Here is a 17,098-nt window from a genome sequence, read left to right as displayed (position 1 = left end):
AACTAGCTAAAATGTGCCTGGCTGCTATTCACTGAAAAGCTCATTCTGCTTACATTTTTGGCATACGGTTGCTCCTACAGGGTCAGCTGAGCAGCGAATTTCTATTTAACCACCTGCTATCATGAGAGACCTCAGGGCTGCATGTTTTGAGCCCAGTACTGATCCTGAAAAGCTTTTCCAACTCCACTTACAAGTAAAACTAGCTAAAATGTGCCTGGCTGCTCTTCACTGAAAAGCTCATTCTGCGTACATTTTTGGCATGCATTTGCTCCTGCCGGGTCAACTGAGCAGCGAATTTCTATTTAACCACCTGCTATCATGAGAGACCTCAGGCCTGCATGTTTTGAGCCCAATACTGAGCATAAAAAGCGTTTCCAACCCCACTTACAAGTAAAACTAGCTAAAATGTGCCTGGTTGCTATTCACTGAAAAGCTCATTCTGCGTACATTTTTGGCATATGTTTGCTCCTGCCGGGTCAGCTGAGCAGCACATTTCTATTTAACCACCTGCTATCATGAGAGACCTCAGAGCTGCATCTTTTGAGCCCAGTACTGAGCCTGAAAAGCATTTCCAACCCCACTTAAAAGTAAAACTAGCTATAATGTGCCTGGCTGCTATTCACTGAAAAGCTCATTCTGCTTACATTTTTGGCATACGTCTGCTCCTGTCAGGTCAGCTGAGCAGCGAATTTCTATTTAACCACCTGCTATCATGAGAGACCTCAAGGCTGCATGTTTTGAGCCCAGTACTGAGCCCGAAAAGCGTTTCCAACCCCACTTACAAGTAAAACTAGCTAAAATGTGCCTGGCTGCTCTTCACTGAAAATCTCATTCTGCGTACATTTTTGGCATACGTTTGCTCCTACAGGGTCAGCTGATCAGCGAATTTCTATTTAACCACCTGCTATCATGAGAGACCTCAGGGCTGCATGTTTTGAGCAAAGTACTGATCCTGAAAAGCGTTTCCAAATCCACTTACAAGTAAAACTAGCTAAAATGTGCGTGGCTGCTCTTCACTAAAAAGATCATTCTGCGTACATTTTTGGCATATGTTTGCTCCTGCCGGGTCAGCTGAGCAGCGAATTTCTATTTAACCACCTGCTATCATGAGAGACCTCAGGGCTGCATGTTTTGAGCCCAGTACTGATCCTGAAAAGCGTTTCCAACCCCACTTACAAGTAAAACTAGCTAAAATGTGCCTGGCTGTTATTCACTGAAAAGCTCATTCTGTGTACATTTTTGGCATACGTTTGCTCCTGCTGGGTCAGCCAAGTGGCAAATTTATACTTAACCACCTGCTATCGGGAGAGACCTCAGAGCTGCATCTTTTGAGCCCGGTACTGAGCCTGAAAAGCATTTCCAACCCCACTTAAAAGTAAAACTAGCTATAATGTGCCTGGCTGCTATTCACTGAAAAGCTCATTCTGCTTACATTTTTGGCATACGTTTGCTCCTGCCGGGTCAGCTGAGCAGCGAATTTCTATTTAACCACCTGCTATCATGAGAGACCTCAGGGCTGCATGTTTTGAGCCCAGTACTGATCCTGAAAATAGTTTCAAACCCCACTTACAAGTAAAACTAGCTAAAATGTGCCTGGCTGCTATTCACTGAAAAGCTCATTCTGCTTACATTTTTGGCATACGTTTGCTCCTACAGGATCAGCTGAGCAGCGAATTTCTATTTAACCACCTGCTATCATGAGAGACCGCAGGGCTGCATGTTTTGAGCCCAGTACTGAGCCTGAAAAGCGTTTCCAACCCCACTTACAAGTAAAACTAGCTAAAATGTGCCTGGCTACTTTTCACTGAAAAGCTCATTCTGCGTACATTTTTGGCATACATTTGCTCCTGCCGGGTCAGCTGAGCAGCAAATTTCAATTTAACCACCTGCTATCATGAGAGACCTCAGGCCTGCATGTTTTGAGCCCAGTACTGAGCATAAAAAGCGTTTCCAACCCCACTTAAAAGTAAAACTAGCTATAATGTGCCTGGCTGCTATTCACTGAAAAGCTCATTCTGCTTACATTTTTGGCATACGTTTGCTCCTGCCGAGTCAGCTGAGCATCGAATTTCTATTTAACCACCTGCTATCATGAGAGACCTCAGGGTTGCATGGTTTGAGCCCAGTACTGATCCTGAAAATAGTTTCAAACCCCACTTACAAGTAAAACTAGCTAAAATGTGCCTGGCTGCTATTCACTGAAAAGCTCATTCTGCTTACATTTTTGGCATACGTTTGCTCCTACAGGGTCAGCTGAGCAGCAAATTTCTATTTAACCACCTGCTATCATGAGAGACCTCAGGGCTGCATGTTTTGAGCCCAGTACTGATCCTGAAAATAGTTTCAAACCCCACTTACAAGTAAAACTAGCTAAAATGTGCCTGGCTGCTATTCACTGAAAAGCTCATTCTGCTTACATTTTTGGCATACGTTTGCTCCTACAGGATCAGCTGAGCAGCGAATTTCTATTTAACCACCTGCTATCATGAGAGACCGCAGGGCTGCATGTTTTGAGCCCAGTACTGAGCCTGAAAAGCGTTTCCAACCCCACTTACAAGTAAAACTAGCTAAAATGTGCCTGGCTACTTTTCACTGAAAAGCTCATTCTGCGTACATTTTTGGCATGCATTTGCTCCTGCCGGGTCAACTGAGCAGCGAATTTCTATTTAACCACCTGCTATCATGAGAGACCTCAGGCCTGCATGTTTTGAGCCCAATACTGAGCATAAAAAGCGTTTCCAACCCCACTTACAAGTAAAACTAGCTAAAATGTGCCTGGTTGCTATTCACTGAAAAGCTCATTCTGCGTACATTTTTGGCATATGTTTGCTCCTGCCGGGTCAGCTGAGCAGCACATTTCTATTTAACCACCTGCTATCATGAGAGACCTCAGAGCTGCATCTTTTGAGCCCAGTACTGAGCCTGAAAAGCATTTCCAACCCCACTTAAAAGTAAAACTAGCTATAATGTGCCTGGCTGCTATTCACTGAAAAGCTCATTCTGCTTACATTTTTGGCATACGTCTGCTCCTGTCAGGTCAGCTGAGCAGCGAATTTCTATTTAACCACCTGCTATCATGAGAGACCTCAAGGCTGCATGTTTTGAGCCCAGTACTGAGCCCGAAAAGCGTTTCCAACCCCACTTACAAGTAAAACTAGCTAAAATGTGCCTGGCTGCTCTTCACTGAAAATCTCATTCTGCGTACATTTTTGGCATACGTTTGCTCCTACAGGGTCAGCTGATCAGCGAATTTCTATTTAACCACCTGCTATCATGAGAGACCTCAGGGCTGCATGTTTTGAGCAAAGTACTGATCCTGAAAAGCGTTTCCAAATCCACTTACAAGTAAAACTAGCTAAAATGTGCGTGGCTGCTCTTCACTAAAAAGATCATTCTGCGTACATTTTTGGCATATGTTTGCTCCTGCCGGGTCAGCTGAGCAGCGAATTTCTATTTAACCACCTGCTATCATGAGAGACCTCAGGGCTGCATGTTTTGAGCCCAGTACTGATCCTGAAAAGCGTTTCCAACCCCACTTACAAGTAAAACTAGCTAAAATGTGCCTGGCTGTTATTCACTGAAAAGCTCATTCTGTGTACATTTTTGGCATACGTTTGCTCCTGCTGGGTCAGCCAAGTGGCAAATTTATACTTAACCACCTGCTATCGGGAGAGACCTCAGAGCTGCATCTTTTGAGCCCGGTACTGAGCCTGAAAAGCATTTCCAACCCCACTTAAAAGTAAAACTAGCTATAATGTGCCTGGCTGCTATTCACTGAAAAGCTCATTCTGCTTACATTTTTGGCATACGTTTGCTCCTGCCGGGTCAGCTGAGCAGCGAATTTCTATTTAACCACCTGCTATCATGAGAGACCTCAGGGCTGCATGTTTTGAGCCCAGTACTGATCCTGAAAATAGTTTCAAACCCCACTTACAAGTAAAACTAGCTAAAATGTGCCTGGCTGCTATTCACTGAAAAGCTCATTCTGCTTACATTTTTGGCATACGTTTGCTCCTACAGGATCAGCTGAGCAGCGAATTTCTATTTAACCACCTGCTATCATGAGAGACCGCAGGGCTGCATGTTTTGAGCCCAGTACTGAGCCTGAAAAGCGTTTCCAACCCCACTTACAAGTAAAACTAGCTAAAATGTGCCTGGCTACTTTTCACTGAAAAGCTCATTCTGCGTACATTTTTGGCATACATTTGCTCCTGCCGGGTCAGCTGAGCAGCAAATTTCAATTTAACCACCTGCTATCATGAGAGACCTCAGGCCTGCATGTTTTGAGCCCAGTACTGAGCATAAAAAGCGTTTCCAACCCCACTTAAAAGTAAAACTAGCTATAATGTGCCTGGCTGCTATTCACTGAAAAGCTCATTCTGCTTACATTTTTGGCATACGTTTGCTCCTGCCGAGTCAGCTGAGCATCGAATTTCTATTTAACCACCTGCTATCATGAGAGACCTCAGGGCTGCATGGTTTGAGCCCAGTACTGATCCTGAAAATAGTTTCAAACCCCACTTACAAGTAAAACTAGCTAAAATGTGCCTGGCTGCTATTCACTGAAAAGCTCATTCTGCTTACATTTTTGGCATACGTTTGCTCCTACAGGGTCAGCTGAGCAGCAAATTTCTATTTAACCACCTGCTATCATGAGAGACCTCAGGGCTGCATGTTTTGAGCCCAGTACTGATCCTGAAAATAGTTTCAAACCCCACTTACAAGTAAAACTAGCTAAAATGTGCCTGGCTGCTATTCACTGAAAAGCTCATTCTGCTTACATTTTTGGCATACGTTTGCTCCTACAGGATCAGCTGAGCAGCGAATTTCTATTTAACCACCTGCTATCATGAGAGACCGCAGGGCTGCATGTTTTGAGCCCAGTACTGAGCCTGAAAAGCGTTTCCAACCCCACTTACAAGTAAAACTAGCTAAAATGTGCCTGGCTACTTTTCACTGAAAAGCTCATTCTGCGTACATTTTTGGCATACATTTGCTCCTGCCGGGTCAGCTGAGCAGCAAATTTCTATTTAACCACCTGCTATCATGAGAGACCTCAGGCCTGCATGTTTTGAGCCCAGTACTGAGCATAAAAAGCGTTTCCAACCCCACTTAAAAGTAAAACTAGCTATAATGTGCCTGGCTGCTATTCACTGAAAAGCTCATTCTGCTTACATTTTTGGCATACGTTTGCTCCTGCCGAGTCAGCTGAGCATCGAATTTCTATTTAACCACCTGCTATCATGAGAGACCTCAGGGCTGCATGGTTTGAGCCCAGTACTGATCCTGAAAATAGTTTCAAACCCCACTTACAAGTAAAACTAGCTAAAATGTGCCTGGCTGCTATTCACTGAAAAGCTCATTCTGCTTACATTTTTGGCATACGTTTGCTCCTACAGGGTCAGCTGAGCAGCAAATTTCTATTTAACCACCTGCTATCATGAGAGACCTCAGAGCTGCATCTTTTGAGCCCAGTACTGAGCCTGAAAAGCATTTCCAACCCCACTTAAAAGTAAAACTAGCTATAATGTGCCAGGCTGCTATTCACTGAAAAGCTCATTCTGCTTACATTTTTGGCATACGTTTGCTCCTGTCGGGTCAGCTGAGCAGCGAATTTCTATTTAACCACCTGCTATCAAGAGAGACCTCAAGGCTGCATGTTTTGAGCCCAGTACTGAGCCCGAAAAGCGTTTCCAACCCCACTTACAAGTAAAACTAGCTAAAATGTGCCTGGCTGCTCTTCACTGAAAATCTCATTCTGCGTACATTTTTGGCATACGTTTGCGCCTACAGGGTCAGCTGAGCAGCGAATTTCTATTTAACCACCTGCTATCATGAGAGACCTCAGGGCTGCATGTTTTGAGCCCAGTACTGATCCTGAAAATAGTTTCAAACCCCACTTACAAGTAAAACTAGCTAAAATGTGCCTGGCTGCTATTCACTGAAAAGCTCATTCTGCTTACATTTTTGGCATACGATTGCTCCTACAGGGTCAGCTGAGCAGCGAATTTCTATTTAACCACCTGCTATCATGAGAGACCTCAGGGCTGCATGTTTTGAGCCCAGTACTGATCCTGAAAAGCTTTTCCAACTCCACTTACAAGTAAAACTAGCTAAAATGTGCCTGGCTGCTCTTCACTGAAAAGCTCATTCTGCGTACATTTTTGGCATACATGTGCTCCTGCCGGGTCAGCTGAGCAGCGAATTTCTATTTAACCACCTGCTATCATGAGAGACCTCAGGCCTGCATGTTTTGAGCCCAATACTGAGCATAAAAAGCGTTTCCAACCCCACTTACAAGTAAAACTAGCTAAAATGTGCCTGGCTGCTATTCACTGAAAAGCTCATTCTGCGTACATTTTTGGCATATGTTTGCTCCTGCCGGGTCAGCTGAGCAGCAAATTTCTATTTAACCACCTGCTATCATGAGAGACCCCAGAGCTGCATCTTTTGAGCCCAGTACTGAGCCTGAAAAGCATTTCCAACCCCACTTAAAAGTAAAACTAGCTATAATGTGACTGGCTGCTATTCACTGAAAAGCTCATTCTGCTTACATTTTTGGCATACGTTTGCTCCTGTCGGGTCAGCTGAGCAGCGAATTTCTATTTAACCACCTGCTATCATGAGAGACCTCAAGGCTGCATGTTTTGAGCCCAGTACTGAGCCCGAAAAGCGTTTCCAACCCCACTTACAAGTAAAACTAGCTAAAATGTGCCTGGCTGCTCTTCACTGAAAATCTCATTCTGCGTACATTTTTGGCATACGTTTGCTCCTACAGGGTCAGCTGATCAGCGAATTTCTATTTAACCACCTGCTATCATGAGAGACCTCAGGGCTGCATGTTTTGAGCCCAGTACTGATCCTGAAAAGAGTTTCCAACCCCACTTACAAGTAAAACTAGCTAAAATGTGCCTGGCTGCTATTCACTGAAAAGCTCATTCTGCTTACATTTTTGGCATACGTTTGCTCCTACAGGGTCAGCTGAGCAGCAAATTTCTATTTAACCACCTGCTATCATGAGAGACCTCAAGGCTGCATGTTTTGAGCCCAGTACTGAGCCTGAAAAGCGTTTCCAACTCCACTTACAAGTAAAACTAGCTAAAATTTGCCTGGCTGCTCTTCACTGAAAAGCTCATTCTGCGTACATTTTTGGCATACGTTTGCTCCTACAGGGTCAGCTGATCAGCGAATTTCTATTTAACCACCTGCTATCATGAGAGACCTCAAGGCTGCATGTTTTGAGCCCAGTACTGAGCCCGAAAAGCGTTTCCAACCCCACTTACAAGTAAAACTAGCTAATATGTGCCTGGCTGCTCTTCACTGAAAATCTCATTCTGCGTACATTTTTGGCATACGTTTGCTCCTACAGGGTCAGCTGATCAGCGAATTTCTATTTAACCACCTGCTATCATGAGAGACCTCAAGGCTGCATGTTTTGAGCCCAGTACTGAGCCCGAAAAGCGTTTCCAACCCCACTTACAAGTAAAACTAGCTAAAATGTGCCTGGCTGCTTTTCACTGAAAAGCTCATTCTGCTTACATTTTTGGCATACGGTTGCTCCTACAGGGTCAGCTGAGCAGCGAATTTCTATTTAACCACCTGCTATCATGAGAGACCTCAGGGCTGCATGTTTTGAGCCCAGTACTGATCCTGAAAAGCGTTTCCAACCCCACTTACAAGTAAAACTAACTAAATTGTGCCTGGCTGCTATTCACTGAAAAGCTCATTCTGTTTACATTTTTGGCATACGGTTGCTCCTACAGGGTCAGCTGAGCAGCGAATTTCTATTTAACCACCTGCTATCATGAGAGACCTCAGGGCTGCATGTTTTGAGCCCAGTACTGATCCTGAAAAGCTTTTCCAACTCCACTTACAAGTAAAACTAGCTAAAATGTGCCTGGCTGCTCTTCACTGAAAAGCTCATTCTGCGTACATTTTTGGCATACATTTGCTCCTGCCGGGTAAGCTGAGCAGCGAATTTTTATTTAACCACCTGCTATCATGAGAGTCCTCAGGCCTGCATGTTTTGAGCCCAATACTGAGCATAAAAAGCGTTTCCAACCCCACTTACAAGTAAAACTAGCTAAAATGTGCCTGGCTGCTATTCACTGAAAAGCTCATTCTGCGTACATTTTTGGCATATGTTTGCTCCTGCCGGGTCAGCTGAGCAGCAAATTTTTATTTAACCACCTGCTATCATGAGAGACCTCAGAGCTGCATCTTTTGAGCCCAGTACTGAGCCTGAAAAGCATTTCCAACCCCACTTAAAAGTAAAACTAGCTATAATGTGCCTGGCTGCTATTCACTGAAAAGCTCATTCTGCTTACATTTTTGGCATACGTTTGCTCCTGTTGGGTCAGCTGAGCAGCGAATTTCTATTTAACCACCTGCTATCATGAGAGACCTCAAGGCTGCATGTTTTGAGCCCAGTACTGAGCCCGAAAAGCGTTTCCAACCCCACTTACAAGTAAAACTAGCTAAAATGTGCCTGGCTGCTATTCACTGAAAAGCTCATTTTGCTTACATTTTTGGCATACGTTTGCTCCTGTCGGGTCAGCTGAGCAGCGAATTTCTATTTAACCACCTGCTATCATGAGAGACCTCAAGGCTGCATGTTTTGAGCCCAGTACTGAGCCCGAAAAGCGTTTCCAACCCCACTTACAAGTAAAACTAGCTAAAATGTGCCTGGCTGCTCTTCACTGAAAATCTCATTCTGCGTACAATTTTTGGCATACGTTTGCTCCTACAGGGTCAGCTGATCAGCGAATTTCTATTTAACCACCTGCTATCATGAGAGACCTCAGGGCTGCATGTTTTGAGCCCAGTACTGATCCTGAAAAGAGTTTCCAACCCCACTTACAAGTAAAACTAGCTAAAATGTGCCTGGCTGCTATTCACTGAAAAGCTCGTTCTGCTTACATTTTTGGCATACGTTTGCTCCTACAGGGTCAGCTGAGCAGCGAATTTCTATTTAACCACCTGCTATCATGAGAGACCTCAAGGCTGCATGTTTTGAGCCCAGTACTGAGCCTGAAAAGCGTTTCCAACTCCACTTACAAGTAAAACTAGCTAAAATTTGCCTGGCTGCTCTTCACTGAAAAGCTCATTCTGCGTACATTTTTGGCATACGTTTGCTCCTACAGGGTCAGCTGATCAGCGATTTTCTATTTAACCACCTGCTATCATGAGAGACCTCAAGGCTGCATGTTTTGAGCCCAGTACTGAGCCCGAAAAGCGTTTCCAACCCCACTTACAAGTAAAACTAGCTAAAATGTGCCTGGCTGCTCTTCACTGAAAATTTCATTCTGCGTACATTTTTGGCATATGTTTGCTCCTACAGGGTCAGCTGATCAGCGAATTTCTATTTAACCACCTGCTATCATGAGAGACCTCAAGGCTGCATGTTTTGAGCCCAGTACTGAGCCCGAAAAGCGTTTCCAACCCCACTTACAAGTAAAACTAGCTAAAATGTGCCTGGCTGCTTTTCACTGAAAAGCTCATTCTGCTTACATTTTAGGCATACGGTTGCTCCTACAGGGTCAGCTGAGCAGCGAATTTCTATTTAACCACCTGCTATCATGAGAGACCTCAGGGCTGCATGTTTTGAGCCCAGTACTGATCCTGAAAAGCGTTTCCAACCCCACTTACAAGTAAAACTAACTAAATTGTGCCTGGCTGCTATTCACTGAAAAGCTCATTCTGCTTACATTTTTGGCATACGGTTGCTCCTACAGGGTCAGCTGAGCAGCGAATTTCTATTTAACCACCTGCTATCACGAGAGACCTCAGGGCTGCATGTTTTGAGCCCAGTACTGATCCTGAAAAGCGTTTCCAACCCCACTTACAAGTAAAACTAGCTAAAATGTGCCTGGCTGCTTTTCACTGAAAAGCTCATTCTGCGTACATTTTTGGCATACATTTGCTCCTGCCGGGTCAGCTGAGCAGCGAATTTCTATTTAACCACCTGCTATCATGAGAGGCCTCAGGGCTGCATGTTTTGAGCCCAGTACTGATCCTGAAAAGCGTTTCCAACTCCACTTACAAGTAAAACTAGCTAAAATGTGCGTGGCTGCTCTTCACTAAAAAGCTCATTCTGCGTACATTTTTGGCATACGTTTGCTCCTGCCGGGTCAGCTGAGCAGCGAATTTCTATTTAACCACCTGCTATCATGAGAGACCTCAGGGCTGCATGTTTTGAGCCCAGTACTGATCCTGAAAAGCGTTTCCAACCCCACTTACAAGTAAAACTAGCTAAAATGTGCCTGGCTGCTATTCACTGAAAAGCTCATTCTGTGTACATTTTTGGCATACGTTTGCTCCTGCTGGGTCAGCCAAGTGGCAAATTTATACTTAACCACCTGCTATCAGGAGAGACCTCAGAGCTGCATCTTTTGAGCCCAGTACTGAGCCTGAAAAGCATTTCCAACCCCACTTAAACGTAAAACTAGCTATAATGTGCCTGGCTGCTATTCACTGAAAAGCTCATTCTGCTTACATTTTTGGCATACGTTTGCTCCTGCCGGGTCAGCTGAGCAGCGAATTTCTATTTAACCACCTGCTATCATGAGAGACCTCAGGGCTGCATGTTTTGAGCCCAGTACTGATCCTGAAAATAGTTTCAAACCCCACTTACAAGTAAAACTAGCTAAAATGTGCCTGGCTGCTATTCACTGAAAAGCTCATTCTGCTTACATTTTTGGCATACGTTTGCTCCTACAGGGTCAGCTGAGCAGCAAATTTCTATTTAACCACCTGCTATCATGAGAGACCTCAGAGCTGCATCTTTTGAGCCCAGTACTGAGCCTGAAAAGCATTTCCAACCCCACTTAAAAGTAAAACTAGCTATAATGTGCCTGGCTGCTATTCACTGAAAAGCTCATTCTGCTTACATTTTTGGCATACGTTTGCTCCTGTCGGGTCAGCTGAGCAGCGAATTTCTATTTAACCACCTGCTATCATGAGAGACCTCAAGGCTGCATGTTTTGAGCCCAGTACTGAGCCCGAAAAGCGTTTCCAACCCCACTTACAAGTAAAACTAGCTAAAATGTGCCTGGCTGCTCTTCACTGAAAATCTCATTCTGCGTACATTTTTGGCATACGTTTGCTCCTACAGGGTCAGCTGAGCAGCGAATTTCTATTTAACCACCTGCTATCATGAGAGACCTCAGGGCTGCATGTTTTGAGCCCAGTACTGATCCTGAAAAGAGTTTCAAACCCCACTTACAAGTCAAACTAGCTAAAATGTGCCTGGCTGCTATTCACTGAAAAGCTCATTCTGCTTACATTTTTGGCATACGGTTGCTCCTACAGGGTCAGCTGAGCAGCGAATTTCTATTTAACCACCTGCTATCATGAGAGACCTCAGGGCTGCATGTTTTGAGCCCAGTACTGATCCTGAAAAGCTTTTCCAACTCCACTTACAAGTAAAACTAGCTAAAATGTGCCTGGCTGCTCTTCACTGAAAAGCTCATTCTGCGTACATTTTTGGCATGCATTTGCTCCTGCCGGGTCAACTGAGCAGCGAATTTCTATTTAACCACCTGCTATCATGAGAGACCTCAGGCCTGCATGTTTTGAGCCCAATACTGAGCATAAAAAGCGTTTCCAACCCCACTTACAAGTAAAACTAGCTAAAATGTGCCTGGCTGCTATTCACTGAAAAGCTCATTCTGTGTACATTTTTGGCATACATTTGCTCCTGCCGGGTCAGCTGAGCAGCGAATTTCTATTTAACCACCTGCTATCATGAGAGACCTCAAGGCTGCATGTTTTGAGCCCAGTACTGATCCTGAAAAGCGTTTCCAACCCCACTTACAAGTAAAACTAGCTAAAATGTGCCTGGCTGCTATTCACTGAAAAGCTCATTCTGTGTACATTTTTGGCATACGTTTGCTCCTGCTGGGTCAGCCAAGCGGCAAATTTATACTTAACCACCTGCTATCAGGAGAGACCTCAGAGCTGCATCTTTTGAGCCCAGTACTGAGCCTGAAAAGCATTTCCAACCCCACTTAAAAGTAAAACTAGCTATAATGTGCCTGGCTGCTATTCACTGAAAAGCTCATTCTGCTTACATTTTTGGCATACGTTTGCTCCTGCCGGGTCAGCTGAGCAGCGAATTTCTATTTAACCACCTGCTATCATGAGAGACCTCAGGGCTGCATGTTTTGAGCCCAGTACTGATCCTGAAAATAGTTTCAAACCCCACTTACAAGTAAAACTAACTAAAATGTGCCTGGCTGCTATTCACTGAAAAGCTCATTCTGCTTACATTTTTGGCATACGTTTGCTCTTACAGGGTCAGCTGAGCAGCAAATTTCTATTTAACCACCTGCTATCATGAGAGACCTCAGAGCTGCATCTTTTGAGCCCAGTACTGAGCCTGAAAAGCATTTCCAACCCCACTTAAAAGTAAAACTAGCTATAATGTGCCTGGCTGCTATTCACTGAAAAGCTCATTCTGCTTACATTTTTGGCATACGTTTGCTCCTGTCGGGTCAGCTGAGCAGCGAATTTCTATTTAACCACCTGCTATCATGAGAGACCTCAAGGCTGCATGTTTTGAGCCCAGTACTGAGCCCGAAAAGCGTTTCCAACCCCACTTACAAGTAAAACTAGCTAAAATGTGCCTGGCTGCTCTTCACTGAAAATCTCATTCTGCGTACATTTTTGGCATACGTTTGCTCCTACAGGGTCAGCTGAGCAGCGAATTTCTATTTAACCACCTGCTATCAGGAGAGACCTCAGAGCTGCATCTTTTGAGCCCGGTACTGAGCCTGAAAAGCATTTCCAACCCCACTTAAAAGTAAAACTAGCTAAAATGTGCCTGGCTGCTATTCACTGAAAAGCTCATTCTGCTTACATTTTTGGCATACGTTTGCTCCTGCCGGGTCAGCTGAGCAGCGAATTTCTATTTAACCACCTGCTATCATGAGAGACCTCAGGGCTGCATGTTTTGAGCCCAGTACTGATCCTGAAAAGCTTTTCCAACTCCACTTACAAGTAAAACTAGCTAAAATGTGCCTGGCTGCTCTTCACTGAAAAGCTCATTCTGCGTACATTTTTGGCATATGTTTGCTCCTGCCGGGTCAGCTGAGCAGCAAATTTCTATTTAACCACCTGCTATCATGAGAGACCTCAGAGCTGCATCTTTTGAGCCCAGTACTGAGCCTGAAAAGCATTTCCAACCCCACTTAAAAGTAAAACTAGCTATAATGTGCCTGGCTGCTATTCACTGAAAAGCTCATTCTGCTTACATTTTTGGCATACGGTTGCTCCTAAAGGGTCAGCTGAGCAGCGAATTTCTATTTAACCACCTGCTATCATGAGAGACCTCAGGGCTGCATGTTTTGAGCCCAGTACTGATCCTGAAAATAGTTTCAAACCCCACTTACAAGTAAAACTAGCTAAAATGTGCCTGGCTGCTATTCACTGAAAAGCTCATTCTGCTTACATTTTTGGCATACGGTTGCTTCTACAGGGTCAGCTGAGCAGTGAATTTCTATTTAACCACCTGCTATCATGAGAGACCTCAGGGCTGCATGTTTTGAGCCCAGTACTGATCCTGAAAAGCTTTTCCAACTCCACTTACAAGTAAAACTAGCTAAAATGTGCCTGGCTGCTCTTCACTGAAAAGCTCATTCTGCGTACATTTTTGGCATACATTTGCTCCTGCCGGGTAAGCTGAGCAGCGAATTTTTATTTAACCACCTGCTATCATGAGAGTCCTCAGGCCTGCATGTTTTGAGCCCAATACTGAGCATAAAAAGCGTTTCCAACCCCACTTACAAGTAAAACTAGCTAAAATGTGCCTGGCTGCTATTCACTGAAAAGCTCATTCTGCGTACATTTTTGGCATATGTTTGCTCCTGCCGGGTCAGCTGAGCAGCAAATTTTTATTTAACCACCTGCTATAATGAGAGACCTCAGAGCTGCATCTTTTGAGCCCAGTACTGAGCCTGAAAAGCATTTCCAACCCCACTTAAAAGTAAAACTAGCTATAATGTGCCTGGCTGCTATTCACTGAAAAGCTCATTCTGCTTACATTTTTGGCATACGTTTGCTCCTGTCGGGTCAGCTGAGCAGCGAATTTCTATTTAACCACCTGCTATCATGAGAGACCTCAAGGCTGCATGTTTTGAGCCCAGTACTGAGCCCGAAAAGCGTTTCCAACCCCACTTACAAGTAAAACTAGCTAAAATGTGCCTGGCTGCTATTCACTGAAAAGCTCATTCTGCTTACATTTTTGGCATACGTTTGCTCCTGTCGGGTCAGCTGAGCAGCGAATTTCTATTTAACCACCTGCTATCATGAGAGACCTCAAGGCTGCATGTTTTGAGCCCAGTACTGAGCCCGAAAAGCGTTTCCAACCCCACTTACAAGTAAAACTAGCTAAAATGTGCCTGGCTGCTCTTCACTGAAAATCTCATTCTGCGTACAATTTTTGGCATACGTTTGCTCCTACAGGGTCAGCTGATCAGCGAATTTCTATTTAACCACCTGCTATCATGAGAGACCTCAGGGCTGCATGTTTTGAGCCCAGTACTGATCCTGAAAAGAGTTTCCAACCCCACTTACTAGTAAAACTAGCTAAAATGTGCCTGGCTGCTATTCACTGAAAAGCTCGTTCTGCTTACATTTTTGGCATACGTTTGCTCCTACAGGGTCAGCTGAGCAGCGAATTTCTATTTAACCACCTGCTATCATGAGAGACCTCAAGGCTGCATGTTTTGAGCCCAGTACTGAGCCTGAAAAGCGTTTCCAACTCCACTTACAAGTAAAACTAGCTAAAATTTGCCTGGCTGCTCTTCACTGAAAAGCTCATTCTGCGTACATTTTTGGCATACGTTTGCTCCTACAGGGTCAGCTGATCAGCGAATTTCTATTTAACCACCTGCTATCATGAGAGACCTCAAGGCTGCATGTTTTGAGCCCAGTACTGAGCCCGAAAAGCGTTTCCAACCCCACTTACAAGTGAAACTAGCTAAAATGTGCCTGGCTGCTCTTCACTGAAAATCTCATTCTGCGTACATTTTTGGCATATGTTTGCTCCTACAGGGTCAGCTGATCAGCGAATTTCTATTTAACCACCTGCTATCATGAGAGACCTCAAGGCTGCATGTTTTGAGCCCAGTACTGAGCCCGAAAAGCGTTTCCAACCCCACTTACAAGTAAAACTAGCTAAAATGTGCATGGCTGCTTTTCACTGAAAAGCTCATTCTGCTTACATTTTAGGCATACGGTTGCTCCTACAGGGTCAGCTGAGCAGCGAATTTCTATTTAACCACCTGCTATCATGAGAGACCTCAGGGCTGCATGTTTTGAGCCCAGTACTGATCCTGAAAAGCGTTTCCAACCCCACTTACAAGTAAAACTAGCTAAAATGTGCCTGGCTGCTTTTCACTGAAAAGCTCATTCTGCGTACATTTTTGGCATACATTTGCTCCTGCCGGGTCAGCTGAGCAGCAAATTTCTATTTAACCACCTGCTATCATGAGAGGCCTCAGGGCTGCATGTTTTGAGCCCAGTACTGATCCTGAAAAGCGTTTCCAACTCCACTTACAAGTAAAACTAGCTAAAATGTGCGTGGCTGCTCTTCACTAAAAAGCTCATTCTGCGTACATTTTTGGCATACGTTTGCTCCTGCCGGGTCAGCTGAGCAGCGAATTTCTATTTAACCACCTGCTATCATGAGAGACCTCAGGGCTGCATGTTTTGAGCCCAGTACTGATCCTGAAAAGCGTTTCCAACCCCACTTACAAGTAAAACTAGCTAAAATGTGCCTGGCTGCTATTCACTGAAAAGCTCATTCTGTGTACATTTTTGGCATACGTTTGCTCCTGCTGGGTCAGCCAAGTGGCAAATTTATACTTAACCACCTGCTATCAGGAGAGACCTCAGAGCTGCATCTTTTGAGCCCAGTACTGAGCCTGAAAAGCATTTCCAACCCCACTTAAACGTAAAACTAGCTATAATGTGCCTGGCTGCTATTCACTGAAAAGCTCATTCTGCTTACATTTTTGGCATACGTTTGCTCCTGCCGGGTCAGCTGAGCAGCGAATTTCTATTTAACCACCTGCTATCATGAGAGACCTCAGGGCTGCATGTTTTGAGCCCAGTACTGATCCTGAAAATAGTTTCAAACCCCACTTACAAGTAAAACTAGCTAAAATGTGCCTGGCTGCTATTCACTGAAAAGCTCATTCTGCTTACATTTTTGGCATACGTTTGCTCCTACAGGGTCAGCTGAGCAGCAAATTTCTATTTAACCACCTGCTATCATGAGAGACCTCAGAGCTGCATCTTTTGAGCCCAGTACTGATCCTGAAAATAGTTTCAAACCCCACTTACAAGTAAAACTAGCTAAAATGTGCCTGGCTGCTATTCACTGAAAAGCTCATTCTGCTTACATTTTTGGCATACGTTTGCTCTTACAGGGTCAGCTGAGCAGCAAATTTCTATTTAACCACCTGCTATCATGAGAGACCTCAGAGCTGCATCTTTTGAGCCCAGTACTGAGCCTGAAAAGCATTTCCAACCCCACTTAAAAGTAAAACTAGCTATAATGTGCCTGGCTGCTATTCACTGAAAAGCTCATTCTGCTTACATTTTTGGCATACGTTTGCTCCTGTTGGGTCAGCTGAGCAGCGAATTTCTATTTAACCACCTGCTATCATGAGAGACCTCAAGGCTGCATGTTTTGAGCCCAGTACTGAGCCCGAAAAGCGTTTCCAACCCCACTTACAAGTAAAACTAGCTAAAATGTGCCTGGCTGCTCTTCACTGAAAATCTCATTCTGCGTACATTTTTGGCATACGTTTGCTCCTACAGGGTCAGCTGAGCAGCGAATTTCTATTTAACCACCTGCTATCAGGAGAGACCTCAGAGCTGCATCTTTTGAGCCCGGTACTGAGCCTGAAAAGCCTTTCCAACCCCACTTAAAAGTAAAACTAGCTATAATGTGCCTGGCTGCTATTCACTGAAAAGCTCATTCTGCTTACATTTTTGGCATACGTTTGCTCCTGCCGGGTCAGCTGAGCAGCGAATTTCTATTTAACCACCTGCTATCATGAGAGACCTCAGGGCTGCATGTTTTGAGCCC

This window comes from Lissotriton vulgaris, chromosome 7, assembly GCF_964263255.1.
Source record: "Lissotriton vulgaris chromosome 7, aLisVul1.2, whole genome shotgun sequence".
Taxonomy (NCBI): Eukaryota; Metazoa; Chordata; class Amphibia; order Caudata; family Salamandridae; genus Lissotriton; species Lissotriton vulgaris.
The sequence above is the reverse complement of the archived record's forward strand: the minus strand, read 5'-3'. Positions refer to the sequence as shown.